Genomic DNA, 23,510 nt, shown 5'->3' on the forward strand with positions numbered 1-23,510 from the left:
ATATGACCCGTCAGCCTTTGTTCCCAGAAGACATGGCGCTGGAGTAGATGGACAGAGATTCTAATGCCAATTTGTTTTGTGGGCTCTGCGAGCTGAGGTCGTGGGGATATTGAGCACTCTGAGCCAGGAAAATTCTTGGGATGTGGGTCAGGCATGGGGCTAGCCATCTCACAAACACAGGTATGTTTAGGAGCTAGACAGGCATGACAAGGTGTTGAGCTCAACAGAGGAGGTGGTTGCTGACATTGGTGATACACATTGCAGACGACATACACCAAAAACATCCTTTGGGACCAAATAAGCTTTTTCTACTTTCATCTTTAGAGCAATTAATGTTTTTTGCTGTTAGTGGAGGAGGCTCTATAGCACCTGAAAGGTCCGGTTGCAATTGTGATAAATCGTACTTGCAGACTTCACGTGTATCAGAGATATTTTTCATGTTGCTCTCAGATGATTCTTTGGCACTCTACAGACTTTACAAAAGGAAAATAACCCATGGACATCCTGACTATTAAACATTAAGAACTATGGATCTCCATCTGCACATGAAGCGACATATTTAGCAAAATCCTCCCCTTTCTCAACATGCTCATCTTTCTTGACATGTCACACCCTTAGGTAGTACCTGTTCAGTGATCATCACCATCATCATAATTGTTATCCTCCTCTTCTATGTTCTGTTCCCTGAGTGTACCTCCTCCTCCTTCCTCGTCAAAACAGCAAATATACATCTCTGATTGGGTGTTTACCAACTAAACTTGAATATTGTCAAGTTGCTGGTGATGCACTTGCTCTCTTACCAGCAGGTGGATGTTGAAATGGACATATAATTGTAGCAGGCAGTGGAGGAGGCATACAAAAAAATGATGATGACTACAACACTGGCCATGACAACCAAACATTGCAGTGGGGTTACGACAATGAAACAATGGTCATGCTGGTGGGCATACAAGCTGTATACTGCAAAGCTTGTGGGAGGAGAGGCATATAGTTTGCATGAAATAAAGTGATGACTATTGGACAGAAACATTTTTAGATGCTCAATAAAAAAGCAAAATGGGGGAATTCTTTTCCATCTTCCGAAAAGGAGTTCAAATAGACTTCCTTCCATTATAAGCTAAGTTACCTGCTGTGCTAAGCTTTTCAGAAGCAAATGCCTTCCAGCTGCAGGACTGACCAGCAGACTCCTCTGTGATATGTGGAAACAAAATGTTCATCTGCCTGTGCGAGTGTAAGGGCTACCACAATAAACTAAGTCAGCAGGAGCAACAACTATAGTACATTTGAAGTGATGCACGAGATGTTTCTTCTACCAATTTGACAACTTAATGAGTTCAGCAAACACAGACACATTCGCTAATCAGACAGATTGAGTGGTACCTAGACTGTCTTTTCTCATGTATATAACTTGAGCGCTAATCCTATGGATTTCTGGGTCAGCAATTTGGACCAGTGGCAAGAACGGGCCCAGTCTGCTATGGGAATACTGTCATACTCTGCCTTCAGTGACATGTCAGAGAGAATGTTCAGTGCAGCCTTGGATTTGTCACACAAGAGTAGAGCAGGTTATTTGCCACAAGCATGGAAAACTTAACATTTATCAAAATGAATCAGGCATTAATCAGTGCTGACTTTTATGCCCAGCTGATGCCAATGATTAAATTGGCCATACCATCTGTCCGCCTGCCTGACTGTCCATTGACTGTTGTTTTACCTTTCTACCACTGCCATTGCTGATGGACCACACTCTGCCAGTCCATTATGATATTTTTACTGTAATATGCATAAGAGGCAGTGACCGGGATCGTATACGAGGGACGTTATATATCCCCCAGAATGTGTACAGAGACCTATTAAATCCATTGGAGTGCATTGCAGTCACAAACTCACCTGCGGTTGCAATGAAGGAATGAAGGTAAGCATTGACCTGGTCAGGCTAACTGGCTAAGGCAGATAAAATAAAACCCAGCAGGGTCTTCATTTCTTGAGGGAGGCTACAGGAATGCAGTGGGGCGGCCTCCTCCCTCCAACTCTTGCCACAGGTCCTTTAAAAACCCTGCACTAAGGATTAGTGTTGTTCTATGTTTGAACCTGCTAGGAGCATAGCAGGAAAGCTCAGTAGGATTGAGTGTGGCTGAACCCACGCCTGTGAAGGCTCTGCACCTGTCAGGCTCTGAGCGGCCCAGCGCAGCCATTGCCCACGTCAATCATTGTTTAAGGACTTGTGTTAACCCGGCTGCGAACTGGAGGACTTTTCTGTTTACTCTGTTTACCCATGAGTTGCTGAATAAAGCTGTTTATGTTGGACTTGCTTGGGTCACTGCCTCAGTTACTGCTTGGTGGAGAATGCGTGCATAGTGACTGAGGCATACCCCACCGACAGCTGCATGACCACAATCCGCCCGGCCACCTTACCGCCTTACCCTGTGGACAAAATGGAGGAATTGTTAAGGCAATTGGTCCTCACGCAGTGGCAGCAACAGGAGCAGTTCAAGCAGCAACAGGAGCAGCTAAAGCAGCAGCAGCACACCAATGAGCTGATCGTGCAGCAACTCACAGCCCTGTGGGAGACGCCGACGGCACCAGCCCCGGAACGTCGAGAGGCCCGGGACAAGGTTCCCTCAGCATTGAGGAAGATGGGAACAGAGGACGACGTAGAGGCCTTCCTGACCATTTATGAGCGCACAGCAGAGCGGGAAAACCTACCGGCCGGCCAGTGGGCAGAAGTGGTGGCTCCATTTCTGGTCGGCGATGCCCAAAAGGCCTACTTTGATCTCAGTCGGGTGGGCGTCCAGGACTAACAGAGGCTCAAAGGTGAGATCCTTGCTTGACTGGGGGTCAATACATACGTGAGGGCTCAGCGTGTATTTTCATGGGCCTATGTGGAGACCCGACCCGACCGGTCACAGGCTTATTACCTCCTTGAGCTGGTAAAGAGGTGGCTCCATCCTGAAACTTTTTCTCCAGCCCAGATAGTGGAGAGGGTGGTGGTTGATCGGCTGGTGAGAACTCTGCCAGCCGCTATCCAATGTTAGGTGGGGCCAGGGGACCCCGGCACACTCAACCAGGTGGTCAGCCTGATCGAGCTCTACTCGGCCACTCAGGACTTTATCCAGGACTCTGCCCCCTCGCGGCTGTCACGCCGATCCCTGCCAACTAAGGAACCGGGATAGGGGTCGCGTCCCTCTGCTGAGGACAGTCAGCACCGTACCCATGCTGAAGGGATACCCCAGAATGAGAGTGGCAGGAGACCGGTTCCCTCCCAAACAGTCATAAGACCTAACAATACCTCCACCATTAGGTGCTTGTGGTGTCAGGGGCCGGGACATGTGGTTGCTAACTGCCCCCTGACTATGGAACCCATGGACTGCGGGTTTATCCGCCGGGTCTCAATATACGCCCAGACTGTCTGCACTGCGAGTGTCACCCCCCGGACAGTGAACCCCAACTGTGCCAGGTACTGGTTAATAGGTAACCCACGGAGGCCCTCCTAAATTCGAGGAGACTAGTGACTTTGGTACATGGGTTGCTGGTGGCAGGAGACAGCCCCAGTGGACGGACAGTCGGGGTTGTGTGTATCCATGGGGACCCCCAAGAGTACCCAACCGCGGAGGTAGTTTTGTCCACGCCATGTGGAGACATAAAACATGTGGTGGGGGTGGTAAAAACTCTTCCCTATGGGACTGTGTTTGGAAGAGACTTGCCCCTGTTCTGGACTCTGTGGAAAAACAAAATCCACTCTCCCCAAGTAAAATGTATTACAGGCGCTGTACCCGACCAACTCGAGTGAGGGGTACCTGCTATAGGGGTGTCCAACCTAGGGACAGTGTGACCCCGATAGGTTTCCCCTAGAGGTGCTGGCAGGAGAAGACGAGGAGACCCCATCGATCCCCGAGCTGGAAGTGTCCCAGGGCATATTTGGGACAGCTCAGCTACAGGATCCCACTCGGGCGCGGGAAAGGGTGCTAGAGGTAAATGGCATAGCTCAACAGCCCAGTGCAGATACTGTATTTCCACGCATGGTAGTCAATGATGAGTGGCTCTATAGGGTAGACAAAATCAGGGACGAGGTCATGGAACAGTTAGTGGTACCTCAGTCGTACCGTCAGGCGGTTCTGGAGTTGGCACATACACACCTGCTGGGTGGACACTTAGGGGTTAAAAAGACGCAAGAGTGCATCTTGCAGCGGTTCTTTTGGCCGGAGATTTACGCGGAGGTCCAAAAGTACTGCGAATCCTGCCCCGAATGTCTGTTGACCCCACCCACCGCAAGTTTCCGTAGCCCATTGGTACCCCTGCCAGTGACAGAGGTACCTTTTGAACGGATTGCAATGTACTTGATAGGGCCCATTGTAAAATCCGCTCGTGGTCACCAACATATACTGATGGTCGTCGACTATGCCACCCAGTACCCAGAGGCTATACCGCTACGCCACACCTCGGCAAAACTGATTGCACGGGAGCTGTTTGCCATGTTCTGTCACCTTGGACTGCCTAAGGAGATCCTGACAGATCAGGGGACCCTTTTATGTCCAAAGTGACAAGGGAACTGTGCAAATTGCTAAAAATTAAACAATTGCGGACATCGGTGTACCACCCTCAAACCGACGGGCTAGTAGAATGGTTCAATAAAACCCTCAAGTCCATGTTAAAAAATGTGGTTTCTAAGGACGGAAGGGATTTGGAGATGTTGCTACCCTATTTGAAGTTCACCGTCCATGAGGTACCCCATTCTTCCACAGGGTTCTCTCCCTTTGAATTATTGTATGGCAGACACCCTAGGGGTCTGTTGGATGTAGCCAAAGAGACGTGGGAACAAGAGCTGACTCCACATAGAAGTATAATTGAACACATGGCTAGTATGCAGGACCAGAACGCGGCGGTCATGTCCATCGTGAAAGAACATCTGTTAGATTCCGAGGCAGCCCAGAGGCGCACATATAAGAAAAGAGCCAGAGCCAGGTCTTTTAACAAGAGCGATCGGGTGTTAGTACTGGTACCCACAGCCGAGAGTAAGCTCATGGCCAAGTGGCAAGGGACATATGAGGTTCGAGAAAAGGTGGGGGAGGTAAATTACCGGGTGTATCAGCCCGGAAGGAGGAAACCTGAGCAGCTTTATCATGTAAACCTGCTAAAACCTTGGAAAGATCGAGAGTATTTAGTTATAGATGTCACTCCGGGCATATCACCAGAGAGTTCTCTACCTTCAGCCAGGGATGCATCCTTGGGAGAGGTCAGGATAAGTGATGCTCTCACTAAACAGCAGCGATGGGAGGCTCGCTCACTGGTGCAGCAGAATACCGACGTGTTCTCAGAGCTACCAGGTAGGACTACAGTTCTCCAACATGACATTGTCACTGAACCTGGGGTAAGGGTGCGAATGAGACCGTACAGGGTACCCGAGGACTGGAGGCAAGCCATCACGGCCGAGGTAAAACAAATGCTCCAGTTAAGCGTCATCGAGGAATCACGGAGTGAGTAGGCAAGCCCCATCGTACTGATTCCGAAACCAGATGGATCATTATGCTTCTGTAACGATTTCCGAAAACTAAATGAAGTGTCGAAGTTTGACCTTTATCCAATGCCCATCATGGATGAGCTGATTGAGGGACTGGGGCAGGCCCAGTACTTTACCACGCTCAATCTCACCAAGGGTTACTGACAGGTACCTCTCACGAAATCGGTGAATGAAAAGACAGCCTTTATAACTCCGGAGGGTCTATATCACTATGTGGTCTTACCTTTTGGGTTACATGGGGTCCCGGCTACTTTCCAGAGGTTGATGACATAGTGCTCAAGCCTCATCAGGATTATGCGTCCCTGTATCTAGATGATATGATCATCTTTAGTACCGACTGGCATACGCATCTATCCCAGGTACAAGCAGTGCTGGATTCGCTCAGAGCCGCGAGGTTAACGGCAAACCCCAAAAAATGTGCGATAGGGCTAGAGGAAGCCCGATATTTGGGGTATGTGATTGGCCAAGGAGTTATCAAGCCCCAAATCAATAAAATTGAGGCCATAAAAAATTGGCCTAAACCGTCAAGTACAAAGCAGGTGAGGGTGTTCCTTGGCATACTTGGGTATTACTGCCGGTTTATACCTAATTTTTCTGGGAGAACGGCGGCCCTGACCGATCTCTTGAAAGGAAAAAAATCGGTAATGGTTCGGTGGAACCCTCAGACAGAAGAAGCCTTACAGTCCATGAAGTTGGCCCTGTTTGGACAGCCAGTGCTCATCAGCCCCAACTTCAAGGAAACCTTGAAGAGGTAGGCCTCAGAGGTAGGCCAAGGGGCGGTATTGTCACAAAAAGTGAATGGTGAAGAGCACCCGGTCACCTACTTGAGTAGAAAAATTGTCCCGGCAGAGAAAAACTATAGCATGGTAGAGAAAGAGTGTTTGGCTATTAAGTGGGCCTTGTAATCGCTACGTTATTATTTACTCGGTTGTCAGTTGCCTCTTCAGAGAGGAAGAGGACTTGATCTCTATTGCCACCTATTGGAAGCAGCAACCCTAAAAAGTCAATATCGACCCTTTAACGAGCCTTGCCATACGACATAAGATAAAAGCCTAACCAGCAGCTTTTATCCTAAGTCATATGCCAAAGCTTGTTGAAGGGCAATATTGACTTTTAGAATTGCTACTTCCAATAGGAAAATTAATCACACAAAATCACAAATTTTACATTTTTGTATAGATTCAGACATTCTAAATCATATTTAAAAGAATTCCCTTATAAATGGTAAATCGAAAACATACCATACTTGTTTTAGTGTGGAATTTTATTAGTGGAATTAGTGTAATAAATATTATTAAGAATTTGATAGAAAAAAAACTAATCAATATTGTTAAAACCTTTCAAGAAGATCTTCATCCTTTGCAGGTATTTCTGAACTGTAGCTCACAAGACATTGCTCAACTATAGCTCAGATTACATCATATATTTCTTTGATGTCTCTGCTCTCTCCAGTATGTTTGTCCTACAGTCCAACAGTTGCAGCAACAAATTAACAAACATCTTTCTAATGTTGCAAACAGGTTCTTACAGCATAGTGAACATTGCACTTTGCCGCCAACCATTGGTCAGATTTCAGTAAGAAATACCACCCTTTCCATAGAACAGATACCTGCCGATGTCCCCAATAGGTTACGTAAACTCAAACAATGAGAAATTTTCTGGATTGCGCACCATCAGGGTTTTACTCTTTTCCTCCTTTTTTGTCCATTTAAACCCTTTCTCTTTGTACTGCTTTTATCGACACTATTTTGTGGTACATATGATGTTTTGTTTGCTCTTTTGAATTTTTTGAAGGAGGTATGTTAACCAAGAAATGGCAATTTTGGCTTTTTTTTCATTCACCATAAAGATTAAATAATTCATATTTTGATAGACTGAAGTTTTACAAATACGGTGATACCAAATATGATTATTCTTTTATTTTTTAATCTTTTTATTTCTAAAGGGGATAAAAAGAGGTAAATAGAATCTGAACATTTTTATGTTTTTATATTTATTAAAACATATTTAACTGTTCACCTTTTCTTAGTCCCCTTAGGGAACTTGAATCTGTGATGATCTGATAACTTATTCTATATAGGGCAATACCATCATCTTGCAGTATATAAATAAAATCTTATTCTCCTATAAAGTCCATCCAGCATCTGGGCTTCAGAGGAAAACCAACATGGCAGCCACAGTGGCCTTCAGCAAGCACCCAGCTACCTTGGCAACCCATTGTCACATCAAGATTGCTTCATGTGTGGTAGATGATGAGTGCTAAAAATGACATGCCCCAGAGATCAAACACTTTAAATGCTGATGTTAGAGGTTAACAGTGGTAATTAAGTAGATAACAGCAGTGGTCAGAGCTTTACTCCGATTCCTGGTGTTACAAGTAGAATAGACATAGCTGGGTTCTTTCAAGTATAGTGTGAGTTCAACTTTTGAGCCCACTCCATACTGTCAAACCCAATATTATCTTTAAGATTTTTTTTCTGCAAATTTTATTTTGCCATTTAGCAATGAATATTTTTTTTTTGGTGTTCAACTTTCATTGTTGTGTTTTCATACAGTTTGGTATGTTTTAGTTTACTATCATCTAGACTTCCAAGAATGTGGGTTTTATAGTGGCCTCAAACTCAATAAATACTTATCATAGCAACAGAAAATATTTTGTCTCATAGTAAAGAAAGGTTGCAAAACGACCATATGTTGTGTATTAATTAGCATAGAGTCCCTTGATAAAGAAACTTAAAACAAGAATACCTGGCCTCATTACTTAGGATTCTACAGACATTAATAACAAAAGAGGCCACACATAAGTATATAGCATAAATATAAAGGAGTCATTAAACTCAAATTAGCATATTGTTGAGCAATAAACCAGGAAGAGCAATATGCTGGTCTCAGCAGAAAAATCTTATGAATAACAGCAATGACATTCATTTAGCAGTCATGTAAAAGATATTATATGTAACTTATACAATTAACATCCCTGACATTTCGTCTTAGTGTTATCTATTTTTTTACAGACAATTCAATGTAGTACTTGTTGGCCACCTTTCAATGTAATTTAATAGGTATCTTTAATTTATGATGACAGCACTGTAATACATGTTATACAATAAATTAATATCTTGTTGTATGTCCCTTTCACCAATCACCCATAGTTATGTTGTTTAAATTTGTGAAGTGTTCCCTGTCAATGTAGTATCAATACAGAAAGCGCATATCCAAATATAAAAAATAATTCTGCCCATCTCAAGGATCCTACACAAAGTTGGCGAAAGTCCTCAATTTGAACACTGTTCGTGAATTTAAGGCTGGATATCAACCTTAAACTCATAATTTCACAAAGAAAAATTTGAGAAGGGAAGGGGGTTGCACTGAAAAAAAAACATGTATATTCATGTTTTTTAACTTCTTTGTAATTTTTTAAAGTAAGGTAAAAAAAACAACACTTCACTGATATGCTTAAAAATAAGTCAATCAAACTACTGTGAAATCAACCTGTCCAGTTATGAAGTAACACTGATTGTGAAACAATTTCTCCTGCTGTTGTGCAAATGAAACAGACAACGAGTAGATATGATAGGCAATTAGCAAGACAATTCCTTTAAAGGAGCGGTTCAGCAGGTGGTGACCACAGACCATTTCTCTGTTCTCATCCTTTTTGGCTGTTCTTCTGCTCACTTTTGCATTTTGTCATTGCTCTCACCCCCAGAGGTACAGTAGTATGACGTGATGTCTACAGTACAACCCACAGAAATTGCTCAGGTAGTGTAGCTCATCCAGGATGGCACATCAATGCAAGCTGTGGCAAGAAGGGTAGCTGTGTCTGTCAGCATAGTGTCCAGAGCATGGCGCAGATACTAGGAGACAGGCCAGTGCATCAGGTGACATAGAGGCAGCCGTAGCAGGGCAACAACCCAGCAGCAGGACCACTACCTCTTCCTTTGTGCAAGGAGGAACAGGAGGAGCAGCGCCAGAGCCCTGTGATTGAATTTGCCAGAGAACACCAAGATTAGCAGATTCAACATTAGTGCCCTGTGCTCCTCACGGATGACAGCACATTCACATTGAGCACATATGACAGACTTGACAGAGTCTGGAGACACCGTGGAGAATGTTTTGCTGCCTGCAACATCCTCTAGCATGACCGGTTTGGTAATGGGTTAGTAATGGTGTGGGGAGTAGTGTTGAGCCACCCCCGTAGTGTTCGAGTTCGGTTCGGTTCGTCGAACACCCGTGTGTTCGCCGAACTGTTCGTCGAACTGTTCGTCGAACACCTTCGAACACCGTTAAAACCAATGGCAGGCAAACAAAAACACATAGAAGCACATAGAAAACACCTTCAAAGGTGTCCAAAAGCTGACAAACTGCTCAGAAGACACAACTAACACATGGAAAAGTGACAAGTACATATAGTCATGCGAAAAGAAAAGAGGTGGAGGAGTAAAAGGAGGGGGAGACACAGATATAGGCATGTCATGCCCTTCTAAAATCCAAAAAGTGAGAAGCCGAGACGGCCAGTCCGCTCCTGCCCGTGCCACCTCCGTGTCGCCGGGTTTGTGCCAGAGCCGCGGTGAACCCTGACGACCAGCCCCCCTCTCCCAATACTGGTGCCTGTCCGCTGGTGGGTCGAGAGAGCCCCCCTGTGGTGGAGGCAGCTCTAAGCTTTTTAATTTAAATTGTCCCTCTAATTTGAATGAATACACTTTAAATCCATTTACAAGGATCTATTGGAGGGCAAGTCTCATGCCAGCAGCCGCGTAATTCCAGCTCCAGTAGCGTCCACTAAAGCTGCTGCAGTTAAAAAGCTTTTATAAGGATCGAGCTCGGCTGTCCACCTCAAGGCATCCTAGTGCCAGTCCCAGCCCCTATGCCTTGGGGTGCCTCCTGATGCTCTTCACTGAGTATCCCGTGGTCCCGAAGCATTTCCTTTGAAAAAATTAAGTGTCCAAACTACAGGTGGTGTAGCTTGCTTAACAGCCGGGATAATCCGCTGACTAGCAGACACTGCTACTAGGCACAAAGTATTTCCTGGGCTAGATGCAGTTAAAAATTTGTAAGTAGATACTCTCGTTGGATGCTGAGAAAGCATTCCACAGAGTCTCCTGGCACGCCATATATGATTCTCTTAAAAAGCTTGGGGTAGGGGTCTAGGGGACCCTTTTATAGCCAAAATCACGGCCCTGTATCACAATACGTCACCTAGGCTGAAGATAAATGGAACTGTAGCACCGAGGGCTCGGTTGCTACAGACGTATTGCACCTCACCCAGAGGTGTGATATCTCACTCTCAGATAAGGATGGAGTGTGGATCAGGACCCGACACCTGCATGCATTACACCACATTGCCGTGGGGCAGGGCGACCAATATGCCCCTGAGATGGGCACGACAGTCCTTGTCCCTGGCTGGAGTGAGGGGAGGGAACACTGAGGAAGGGGAACCCTGCAGTGCAGGAGCAGGGAGGAAGCAGTTCCTGGGTGCATTGAGAAGGGAGTATAAAAGGTGGGCACCATCTTAGTTCAGTGCAGAGAAGTCTGAGCAGAAGTGGCAGGGAGCAGGGGCTCTGCATGAGCTCTGCTCCGGAGGCGGGCCTAGTAACAGAGGCCCAGGCCTGCAAGAGGGAGAAGGAAGGAAGAGGAGAGAGAAGGCTCCAGGAACGAGGAATGAAGGGATCCCAGGGGTGCGGACGGGCGAGTCGCCACCGCACGCCCGAATCCACCTGCGTGGAGGGGTCAGGCCAAAGGGGGAGACCGGTCCCCGAACTAGTGGAGGCAGGAAACGACCCTCAGCTAGAAACCGGAGGCTCTGACATTTTATGTGGCGCAGCCCCTTGCTCCACCCGCTAGGAAGGCACCACATAGGGTCAGGGAAACTGGCGCCAAGTTTACCAAGAGGAGGCCCGAGGCAGCCGGACAGAAGTGTTGGTAAGAAAGGCCAGACAAAGGACACACAAAGGGGGTCCTGTGAAGCGCTCCAAAGTTATCTGGGAGTTGTCTGAGCCCCTCACCTGGTGAGCACAGTACGACGTGGGCAGCCGTTACCTGCAGACGTGGTCTGGATAATAAGAACTGTGAGTAAAGGCCCTGAACTGCATCACTGACTCCGTGTCGTTACTGCTGCTGCCCTGCACCATCACCCCCATCCTCCGCATACACTGCCCTGAGGCTATACTCCTCCCGTGGGGAGTTATGCTACGCTCTGCTGCACCCACAACACCAGCCTTAGCGGTCTGCCCTGTAGCGGCGGTTCACTCTGACCGCAATCCACGGGTGGCGTAGTCGGACATTTAAACATCAAAACCACATAAATAGTTCCGCCACTGGTTTGACCGCCCTGAGCCACGGAACCGGATCGCCGCCACGAAGACTACAACCACCAGCATCCACCAAAAAGGGTCCGGCTCCGGGTGTCCCAAGGCCCAGGGGGTGCGTCAGAACATTTTCATCACCTTTCACAATCACCAATGGGACAAGGCAGGGATGTCCTCTGTCCCCTCTCTTATACATCCTAGTGACGGAGCACCTGCTCTCATCAATTCGCCATAACCCCAATATTAGGTTGATTGAGGTGGGAGGCACCGAGTACAAGTGCTCTCTATTTGCTGATGATGTCCTAGTATATATCACTCAATCACATATATCCATCCCTGCTGTTATGGCTGAAATAGATCACTTTGTTACATGGTAAAATTTTAAAATCAATGCAGCGAAGTCTGAGGCCCTCGATGTCTCCCTCCCTAAATCCATATAGGATTCCATCCAGTCCAACTTTCCCTTTGCCTGGCCCTCACAGGGTATCAAATACTTAGGAATTCCTATTCATAGAGACCTCTCCCATCTATGTTATCTTAATTTTGGGCCCTTTATTGAACAATTCCATACAGACCACGGTTGGCAAGTTAGAACTGTAAGATTCACTACGTGAACCACTGGTGTTTTGTGGAAAAGCACATGTACACCGCGTTCCAAATTATTATGCAAAAAGTGTTTAGGAGTGATAAGGGAAGAATTTGTTTGTTTGTCAGTTAAACTCATTGATGGTGATGTGTGTCAGGGCTCTTTATATCACTGTAAGCAATTGCAGACACCTGTGCTAATTAGTTTGGCAGGTGTGTCCAATGAAAGGCAAGACTACTTAAGAAGGCTCTCTCACATTATTAAGCAGCCTACATTTTCTGCCAAAATGGGAAAGAAAAAGGATGTGTCGGCTGCTGAGAAGCAACAAATTGTGGAGTGTTTAGGTCAAGGCATGACTACAATCAACATTGTGCGATGATCAGGATGAAGTGTCTTGGCAATCAAGAAGTATGTAGCTGATTCACAGTACACACGTGTGCGTGCTGATAAGGGCAAATTGAGGACTCTTTCCTACAGGCAATTACGTCAGGTTGAAAGAGCAGCGGCAAAAAAGCCTTGTCATAGCAGCAGACAAGTTTTTGAAGCTGCTTGTGCCTCCAACGTCCCCCGAACAACAAGATGCAGGGTCCTTCAGAGGTTTGCAGCTGTGCATACGCCATCCTGTCGACCTCCTCTATCCACTTCACACAAGCAGAAACGGCTCCAGTGGGCCAAACATTACATGAAGACTGATTTCAAAACTGTTTTGTTCACGGATGAGTGCCGTGCAGCGCTCGATGGTCCAGATGAATGGAGTGGAGGATGGCTGGTTGATGGACACCCCACGCAAACACGGCTACAGCGCCAACAAGGAGGAGGTGGAGTAATGTTTTGGGCTGGAATCATGGGGAGAGAGATTGTCGGCCCCTTTAGGATCCCTGAAGGCGCTAAAGATGAACTCCATAATGTATGTGGATTTTCTCAAACAGCACTTCCTGCCATGGTTCAAGAAGAAGAACCGTGTATTTCACAGCAAGATCATTTTTCTGAATGATAATGCACCATCTCATGCTGCACATAAAACATCTGCATCTCTGGCTGATATGGGCATAAAAGGGGACAAACTTATGGTGTGACCCCCATGCTCCCCTGACCTCTACCCCATTCAGAACCTTTGGAGCATAATTAAAAGGAGTGTCTATGATGGCGGGAGGCAGTTCACATCTAAGCAACAGCTCTGGGAGGGTATTCTGTCCTCATGCAAAACAATTGAAGCAGAAACCATCCAAAACCTGACAAATTCAATGGACGAGAGAGTTCAGAAGCTCCTTTCGAACAAGGGGTCCTATGTGAAAATGTAACATCACCTAGAATAAAGTTTTGAGTTGAAAACTGTTTGATTTCAGTTTCTAACAACCTGCTAATGCTTATAATTTCAAAAATGACCATTTTTTTGGTCTTTATTAAAATGAAAAGGTTGATCGAAAAGTTTGGGGGATCTAAGAGTGTGGCAACCGAGTAGTCATGATTACTTCGAATTCTGACAATATGAGGGTCATGCTGCAGGTAGTGCAGCAAGAAGGCACTTATGTGTCTTGCGCATCTCGGAGCCCCAAAATTATTTTCCGGGCTAGATGCAGCTAAAAATTATTTTTAATTTTAAATCTGGTGAAGCTTATTATAGATGGCCTAATGGGATCAGTGCTGCACACTGCTACAAAGCCCAAATTATTTTCCAGTCAAGATACAGATAAACATGATTAGTAATTTGAAAGCTTAAAACGGTTGGTAGGGTGATTTTAACCAATCATCAAGCTTTTACTCTCCCCAGGATGACACAGGGGTAGAAAAGTCGTTTCGGATCCATGATTTGTTCATCTTTATGAACGTGAGTCTGTCTACATTATCAGTGGAGAGCCGCGTGCGCTTATCTGTCAGCACACCACCAGCAGCGCTGAACACACGTTCAGACAGAACGCTGGCTGCGGGGCATGACAAGATCTCCAAGGCGTAAGTGGCTAGCTCCGGCCATTTATCCAGATTGGAAGCCCAAAAAGAGCAAGGGTCCAGTGACACAGTCGTGGCTTCAATGTTTACTTGGAGATACTCCTGTACCATCGTCTCTAGGCGTTGACTATGTGTCAGACTTCTTGTCTCCTGTGGCCTTGCAAAGGATGGGCTAAAAAAGTGGTGAAATTATTCCGCAAAATTGATGTTACCAGCAGATACTGTGGTTCTGTTACGGTTTGAGTGCTGAACACTTGACGGTCCCACGGTTGGCAAGTTGGAACTGTGAGATTCACTACGTGCACCACTGGTATTTTGTGGAAAAGCACATGTAAGATTCTGCAACAGTCTCTGCTGATACTCCTGCATGCGTGCATCCCTTTCTATGGCAGGAATAATTTCTGCAAATTTACTTTTGTACCGGGGATCTAACAGTGTGGCAACCCAGTAGTCAGGATTATTTCTAATTCTCACAATTCGAGGGTCATGTTGCAGGTAGTGCAGCAAGAAGGCACTCATGTGTGTTGCGCATCCAGGAGCACCAAGTCCCTGTTGTGTTGGTGGCGAGGTAACAATCATGCTTCCTTCCTCTGTCCTCTCCCCCCAACCTCGCACAACAGAAATGTGATCAAGGTCTCCCTCATCTGATGAGTCTTCCATCAGTTCGTCCTCCACTTCTTCCTGGGCTCCTGCACCTTCCTCACTAGTTTGGCTGCTACCATGCGCCCTGGTAAAATCATCTCCCCCACCCTCACATGCCTGCCGCCTTGGTGCTGCCGACCGTCTGGACCTTGCAGATGTTAGCCCTTCCGCATACAACTCCTCCTCCTCTACTTCCTCCACCTCCTCTTGTGCCACCACCTGACTCCGAATTCTGTTTAACATGTGCTCCAGCATGTAAATCACCGGAATAGTCATGCTGATAATGGCATCGTCAGCACTAAACATCTTCGTCGCCATTTCAAAACTGTGCAGAAGGGTGCATAGGTCCCTGATCTGAGACCACTCCTCCAGCGTGATTTGCCCCACCTCTGAATCTCGTTGGCCCAGGCTATACGTCAGAACGTATTGCACCAGGGCTTGTCGGTGCTGCCACAGTCGCTGCAACATGTGCAGAGTTGAATTCCACCGGGTAGGCACATCGCATTTTAGCCGGTGAAGTGGCAGGCCCAACGACTTCTGTAGAGATGTAAGTCGCTGAGCTGCGGGATGCGAACGGCGGAAGTGAGCACACAGCGACCGTGCCCTCTGCAGAAGGCCATCTAGTCTGGGATAGTGGGCTAAAAATTGCTGGACAACCAGGTTCAACACGTGAGCCATACAAGGCACGTGTGTGACATTGCCCCGGCGAAGGGCCGCACCCAGGTTTGCAGCATTGTCACACACGGCCTTCCCTGGTTTCAGGTCCAGTGGAGACAACCATTCATGAAATTGGTTCTCCAGAGCTGACCACAACTCCTCAGCTGTGTGACTCACATTTCCCAGACATTTCAATGTAAAAACCGCCTGATGACGTTGAGCCCTACTGCCAGCATAGTAAGGAGGTGTGCAGGATCCCTTCTGCGCAGTTAGAAAGCTTGTGGCATGACCAGACAGGCTTTGGGTGCAGGTGGAAGACCGAGAGGAGGTTGAGGAGGCAGAAGCAGTGGAGGAACTTTGACATAAAGAGGATTGACGCACAACTCGTGGGGACGGCAAGACTTGGACAGCAGCCCCTTGTCCTGCTGTCACCATAGTTACCCAGTGCCCAGTCAGCGACATGTAACGCCCCTGTCCATGCCTACTCGTCCAAGTGTCTGTGGTGAAATGCACCCTGTCACACACAGAGTTTCTCAAAGAAGCGGTGATGTTTTGTGCGACATGCTGGTGGAGCGCAGGCACACCTTTCTTTGAGAAGTAGTGCCGACTGGGCATCTGGTACTGGGGCACTGCGACGGACATAAGGTCTCGAAAATCCTCTGTGTCCACCAGGCGGAAAGGCAGCATTTCTGTAGCCAAGAGCTTGCAGATGGTGAAATTCAACCTCTTAGCTTTCTCATGGCTAGGAGGAAATGGTCTTTTACTTGTCCACATCTGAGGGACCGAGGGCTGGCTATTGTGCTTAGACGGGGTTGATAAGGGTGTCCCCGGCAAACTGCCGGTCTGTGAGGAAGATGCAGGCGGACATGTTAGGTTGCCTTGATCCAAAGGTGGTGCTATCGATGTCGGACAGCGCTCAAGACCAGCTGGTGTTACCACCTCCAAAGAAAATGATGATCTGCCAATCACGCTGGCTGTTGCGGGTAAAGAGGTGGCAGGTCTGCGCCACAAAACAGGTGTGACTGCTGTCCCCCCAGTCACAGAGGATGAAGAGGCCGCGGATGCACAAGATATGGCAGACGGTGGTTGGCCCGGCCGGCTAGGCCGCATTGTAGCACACTGAGCTTCCCACTGCAACTTATGCTTCATGTCCATGTGCCGGTTCATGCATGAAGTACTCAAACTATGTATTTTTTGGCCTCTACTTAGCTTTTGCTGACAAATGTTACAGATAACATGAGTTGGGTCATCTTTATCGATCTGAAAAAATGCCCAGGCTATGCAAGGCTTAGCACCCATGCGACCTGAAGAGCCACCACGACTTGTGGTGAGAGGCAGAGTTGTGTTTGAGGATGCAGTTGTTGACGTGCTTCCAGTACTACGTCTCTGTCCAGGAAGGCGCAACCTGACCTCGTCGTCACTAGCATCTTCCTCCACCTCCTCTGCTGACCTCATCTCTTGGCTGACTGTGGGTTGACAGTAAGTGGGATCTCCGACCTCATCATCATCACCCTGTGCGTTATCACACCCGTCGTCCTCAGAGCCAACCTGTTCCTGCCCTGACAAAAAACTAAAGTTGTCGCTCCAATCAGGTATTTGAGTCTTATCATCGTCTTCCTCATTGTCTCCACCAACAGGAGTTACAGTTTGGGAATGAGGGTCTACATTATGGTCAGAACCTTCTGCGTCTGGTCCTGGATCCGACTCATAAAGATTCTGGGCATCAGTGCAGATCATTTCCTCGTCTGGATTCACAGAAGCGCTGGAGTCGACCTCTGATTCCCAGGCTATAGTATGAGTAAACAGCTCTGCAGACTCAACCATCTGTTCTACCTCATACTCAGACGGGCAGCTGGAGATTTGGGAGCTGTGAGGAAGCAAGTGCGATTTGGGTGACACCTTTGAGGACTGGAGTATTTGTGATGTTGAAGTTGATGTGGAGGAGAGCCCACTTAAAGGAGCACTTGATATCCGTTGAAGCACCTGCTGTTTTTGTGCCTCATCTGGAATTTGTAGCGATTGGCGTGGCCGTAAGAAAGGGATCTTATCACATTGTCCGCTAAAAGAAGTAGACATTTTAGTTTGGCTGGAAGATGGTCTTTCTTCTGCACCTACCCCACGGACACAACCTTTTTTCCCCTTCCCAACACGCCTATTCCCCTTTCCACCAGCAGCAGGCCTTTTTCCACTCATTTTGGTGGTTAACTAATTCACAAAAAAACAATGGATGGTAACCGAGCAGAGCTGAGTGGCCAAACTGTGGTATTAGGCCAAAACTATTGGCTGGGTTAGATGCAGAAAAAAAATATTTTTAATTTGCAACCTGATGGAGGTCAGTATAGATGGACTAATAGACCAAGTCCCACACACCGCTAGAAGCCCAAATATTTTTTCAGAGCTAGATGCAGAAAATTTTTTTATTCAATTTGCAACCTGATGGAGGTCAGTATAGATGGACTAATAGACCAAGTCCCACACACTGCTAGAAGCCCAAATATTTTTTCAGAGCTAGATGCAGAAAAAAATTATTTTTAATTTGCAACCTGATGGAGGTCAGTATAGATGGACTAATAGACCAAGTCCCACACACCGCTAGAAGCCCAAATATTTTTTCAGAGCTAGATGCAGAAAAAAATTATATTCAATTTGCAACCTGCTGGAGGTCAGTATAGAAGGACTAATAGAACAAGTCCCACACACTGCTAGAAGCCCAAATATTTTTTCAGAGCTAAATGAAGAAAAAAATTATTTTTAATTTGCAACCTGATGGAGGTCAGTATAGATGGACTAATAGACCAAGTCCCACACACTGCTAGAAGCCCAAATATTTTTTCAGAGCTAGATGCAGAAAAAAATTATTTTTAATTTGCAACCTGATGGAGGTCAGTATAGATGGACTAATAGACCAAGTCCCACACACCGCTAGAAGCCCAAATATTTTTTCAGAGCTAGATGCAGGAAATTTTTTTATTCAATTTGCAACCTGATGGAGGTCAGTATAGATGGACTAATAGACCAAGTCCCACACACTGCTAGAAGCCCAAATATTTTTTCAGAGCTAGATGCAGAAAAAAATTATTTTTAATTTGCAACCTGATGGAGTTCAGTATAGATGGACTAATAGACCAAGTCCCACACACTGCTAGAAGCCCAAATATTTTTTCAGAGCTAGATGCAGAAAAAAATTATTTTTAATTTGCAACCTGATGGAGGTCAGTATAGATGGACTAATAGAACAAGTCCCACACGCTGCTAGAAGCCCAAATATTTTTTCAGAGATAAATGAAGAAAAAAATTATTTTTAATTTGCAACCTGATGGAGGTCAGTATAGATGGACTAATAGACCAAGTCCCACACACTGCTAGAAGCCCAAATATTTTTTCAGAGCTAGATGCAGAAAAAAATTATTTTTAATTTGCAACCTGATGGAGGTCAGTATAGATGGACTAATAGAATGATGCTATGCCCAAAAGATTTTACTTCACTAGGTGCAGTAAAAAAATTGGTATTCTATACACAGGTGGTATATCTTGCAACACAGATAGGCTACTCCACTGACTAACACACTCTGCAATAGGCCAAAAAGGATTAGCTTTGCTAGATTCAGCCAAATGCTGTGAAAAAAACTTGCACAGCACTGGCACAGACCTGCCTGGCAAAAACTGATAGGAACTGATGTAACCTAGTCCTGAAAAGGACTCCAATTACAATTAGTCTTTACTCCCACAATCTATCTATTTAAGAGCACAGACCTGCTTGATAAAAGTCGTAGGAAATGCTGTAACCTAGTCCTTAAAAGGACTGCAATCACAACTATTCCCTACTCCCAAGCTATCTGTATATTTGTGCGAAAATTGGCTTGAAATTAACAAGGTATAGCGCACACAGCAACAGCGGTGCCGTCTAACACGCAGCTGCAGCAGTGAGAAAATGGTGGCGACGGGGAAAATGGCTTGGTCTTATAGGGCAAGGACATGTGACATACACTGCCAATCACACATGCCCTTGCTTGTGTGAAAAAAAGCACTTCGCTCCGTGTGTGCGCTGCTGATAGGCTGACAGATTGCACCTCCCCACTGCAAATGCGGGAAAGAGAAAAAAAAATGGAGATCTTCATTGTTCCTGCAGAGATCCATCCCCTGCCCCTCCCCCCGCCCCGCTGTACACTCAAACTGCGTATTAACATTAATTTTCATCATTACTGAGAAAAAATCCAGTTATGATTTTGGTGCACGAACAGTTATCGAACATAACCTCGAACAGCCGAATTTTTCTCAAATTGTTCGTGTTCGCCGACCGGCTCGAACACCGCCCAAAACAGCTCGAATTTGAGATTGGCGAACAGTTCGAGTAGAACAACGCTCATCTCTAGTGGGGAGGCATTTCTTTACAGGGCTGCACAGACCTCCATGTGCTAACCAGAGGTATCCTGACTGCCATTAGGTACTGGTATGAGATCCATAGACCCATTGTGAGACCATATCCCAGTGTAGTGGGCCCTGGGTTCCTTCTGATGCATGAGAATGCTAGGCCTCAAGTGGCTGAAGTGTGTGAGCAGTTCCTGCATGATGAAGGCATTGATGCTTTGGACTTGTCTGCCCGTTCCCCGTACCTGAATACAATCGAGAACATGCGAGACATCATGTCTTGTTTTAACCACCAATGCCACATTGCACCACAGAATGTCCAGGAGTTGACTGATGCTTTAATCCAGGTTTGGGAGGAGATTCCTCCGGAGCATGCCCAGGCATTGTAGGGAGGTCACACAGGCATGTGGAGGCCACTCACACTATTATTATTATTATTATTTATTTATTTATATAGTGCCATTGATTCCATGGTGCTGTACATAGGAAGGGGTTACATGCCAAATATAGATATCACTTACAGTAAACAAAACTAACAATGATAGACTGGCACAGAAGGAAGTAGACCCTGCCCTTGCGGCTTACATTCTACAGGAATGGGGAGGAGACAGTAGGTTGGGGGGTTGCAGTAACTTCGGTGTTGTTGAGGTGGAAGCAAACAAGGTCATGGCAGGCTGTAAGCTTGTTTGAAGATATGGGTTTTCAGATTCCGTCGGAAGGATATAAATGAACAATATTTCCTTGTCTTGAGGCATTGAAATTGAATCAGTCTGTAATTTGATTTTCCACTTTTGAGCATCATTCCAAATCCAGACTGCCATGGCATATTATTTTGATTTACATTGATCATTTTTTATGTTTTATTGTTCTCAACGCATTCCACTATGTAATGAATAAAGATTGAAATATCTTATTCAGTGATATCTCGGATGTGGTATTTAAGTGTTCCCTTTATTTTTTTGAGCAGTAAATGTACTGTAATACCAAAAGTGGTTTAAAGAACCAAGTAGAATAGGTCACTTAGTGAGCATATCTCTACTATATCTGTTGATGTGGATCTCTATGATAACCCCTTGTAGATGCTAAATTGTCCAAGTAAGATTTCTCTATATGTCCTTGGTTATCTTACCTTTTTTCTCATTGACAATTTAGTTGTTTATCATTTAAGATTTGCTGGTACTGTAAATAAAATAAATTACCCAGGCCCTATATATATATATATATATATATATATATATATATATATATATATTTATATATATATATTGTGGTGCAGTGGCATTGCTATAATGATCTAGTATGTCTGTTTAGGCTATTTCCTCCCCCTCAGCTGACTGGTCACATGACTGTGACATCAGTGTGCGGACACCGTGTGAGAGACATGAGGCTGTTCCCTGTGGGTGAGGGAACACCGCTCGTGTGAGGCCTGGTGAGGCCTGGTGAAGCCTGGTGGACTCCTGGAGGGTGAAGCCTGGATCTGAGTGAGAGAGATGCCAGTAAGCCTTGGAGGGCCAGAGGCTAAGAGGACTCCTGGAGGGTGAAGCCTGGATCTGAGTGCAACTAGATGCCAGTAAGCCTTGGAGAGCCAAAAGGCTAGAAACCCCTATCGGGCGGAACCAAATGGACTGAAGCAGCCGTAAGCCAGCAGAGGTAATACTCTTGTGTTATGGACACTTACCTGGTTGTGTTAGTATTACCTTGCGGAAGGCTGTAATTAGAGCCAAGTGGGCCGGTCTGCCACTTGGGCTCGTGGACATTATGCGTGTAATATGCCAGTGAGCACTAAGATGGACTGTGTGACCAGCAGTTAATGATGAGACAATAATCTGTTGGACTGTGAAACACCGCAAAGTCGTGGCTGGTGTGCTTTTATTGATGAGCTGCAGCGAGTATCCCCCAGGATAATGACAAGTGCTGACTTACATGTGGTTTGAGAGTGCGGGCTACTGCAGTCTGGTTGCTAGGGGCACTCTGCAGTCTGGTTGCTGGGAGCAATTGCAGTCTGGTTGATATGGGCAATTGCAGTCTGGTTGCTGGGAGCAACTGTACAGGTCGACGAGTGTGGTGGAGCATCTGGCTGTAACTCGGCGGGGTTGTGAGGTCATTGTCGCACTCAAACCTGGTTTGCTGTGGCTCGGTGGGGCTCACGAAAGTCAAAGCATCTTGCTGCAACTCGGCGGGGTTGCGAAGGTCGTCGTCGCACTCAAACCTGGTTTGCTGTGGCTCGGCGGGGCTCACGAAGTTCAAAGCATCTTGCTGCAACTCGGCGGGGTTGCGAAGATCGGCATCGCTCTCAAACCTGTTTTTCGGTGGCTCGGGGGGGCACGAAAATTTTTCGGGGAGAGCGGTGAAGTTCAAGTGTGAACAGTGTACCGTGATGGCTGTGAGCAAAGCAGCAGATGTGTTTGGAGCTGTTGAGCGATTGAGGGACCGGTTGGGACCGGATCATGTATTTGAGAGACTTTTGCAGGACATGGTGCGGGAATCGCAGGAGCTGGGGGCACCATGTGGAATGGCGGCAGTGGACCATTCTGTGAACTCTCCGGGGGCGCCAGTGTTGTCCCAGAGTGCCCGGGGAGGTGGTAAGAGCTGTGGTGATCTGAGTCCTAAGACTACTGTTAATTTTTCTTGTAAAAATTACCCTGCCGGTGTGGTTGTTAAAAAGGGGGCGAAGTCTGAAAAAAAAGGATTTTCACAAGAGCGTAGAGTGTAGAAAACTGGAAATTTTTGATGATTGTGGGTTGGCACCTCCTAAAAATGACCATGTGACCGTTGATAACGGGGCGACTCCAGTGGAGGGGGTTGACGTCAAGGTGGGAGGTGACTTATTGGACCACGACACTATGGGGAGTGACACAGATCCCATAGCTGATGGTGACACTATGCAAGTAGAAGGAGAGGTCAGTCAGGAGGGGATAGATGAGGGGAGAGAGTCCACCTCTCGTCGTAGACGGCGCAGGGGCCACAAAAAGGTTGCTCTTGTACTCTTTGCTGAGAGTGAAAGTAAAGTAAATGTAATGGTGTGTGCCATTGTTTCAAGTGTGGATCCTCCTTCAGAGGCAGAAGAGGAGGTGACGGACCTGGAGAACGTGTCCTCAGACCAGTGGAGCCTGGAGTCTGAACGGCAGAGGGTATACCAGGTTGTGAAGAACTTACAGCGGGATCTAAAGGGAAGCAACAAGGAAGTTGTCCAGTGGAAGGAGATGTTCCACGCAATTAAGGAGGACTGCCGCAAAATCAAGGAAGAGGTTTTGCAGTTGAAACTTGAGAAGGAGACGCAGCAGGATGGAGTTTCTGGATGTGATCAGGAACCAGAACGACTGCGCGAACAGTTCAACCAGGAGCTGTGTAAATCTAAAAAGTAGTATGATGAACTCATGAGGGAGCTGCAGCAGTTCCAGGACCAAGTAAAGCCTCTAATGCAGGAGAAGGAGCGGCTGGAGGACTCTCTGTACCAGCAAGACCAGGAGCTATCCACCCTGAAGGA

General features: G+C 46.4%; 1 protein-coding gene across 1 annotated transcript in view; it reads left to right on the forward strand.

The window, feature by feature from the left end:
- Positions 1-23,510, forward strand: part of SNTG1 (syntrophin gamma 1) — a 1,226,946-nt gene that overhangs the window by 1,017,628 nt on the left and 185,808 nt on the right. The gene's annotated exons all lie outside the window — the stretch shown is intronic.

The sequence above is a fragment of the Phyllobates terribilis genome, unplaced genomic scaffold (assembly GCF_046119375.1).
Source record: "Phyllobates terribilis strain yellow unplaced genomic scaffold, ASM4611937v1 Scaffold_4__5_contigs__length_816908805, whole genome shotgun sequence".
Taxonomy (NCBI): Eukaryota; Metazoa; Chordata; class Amphibia; order Anura; family Dendrobatidae; genus Phyllobates; species Phyllobates terribilis.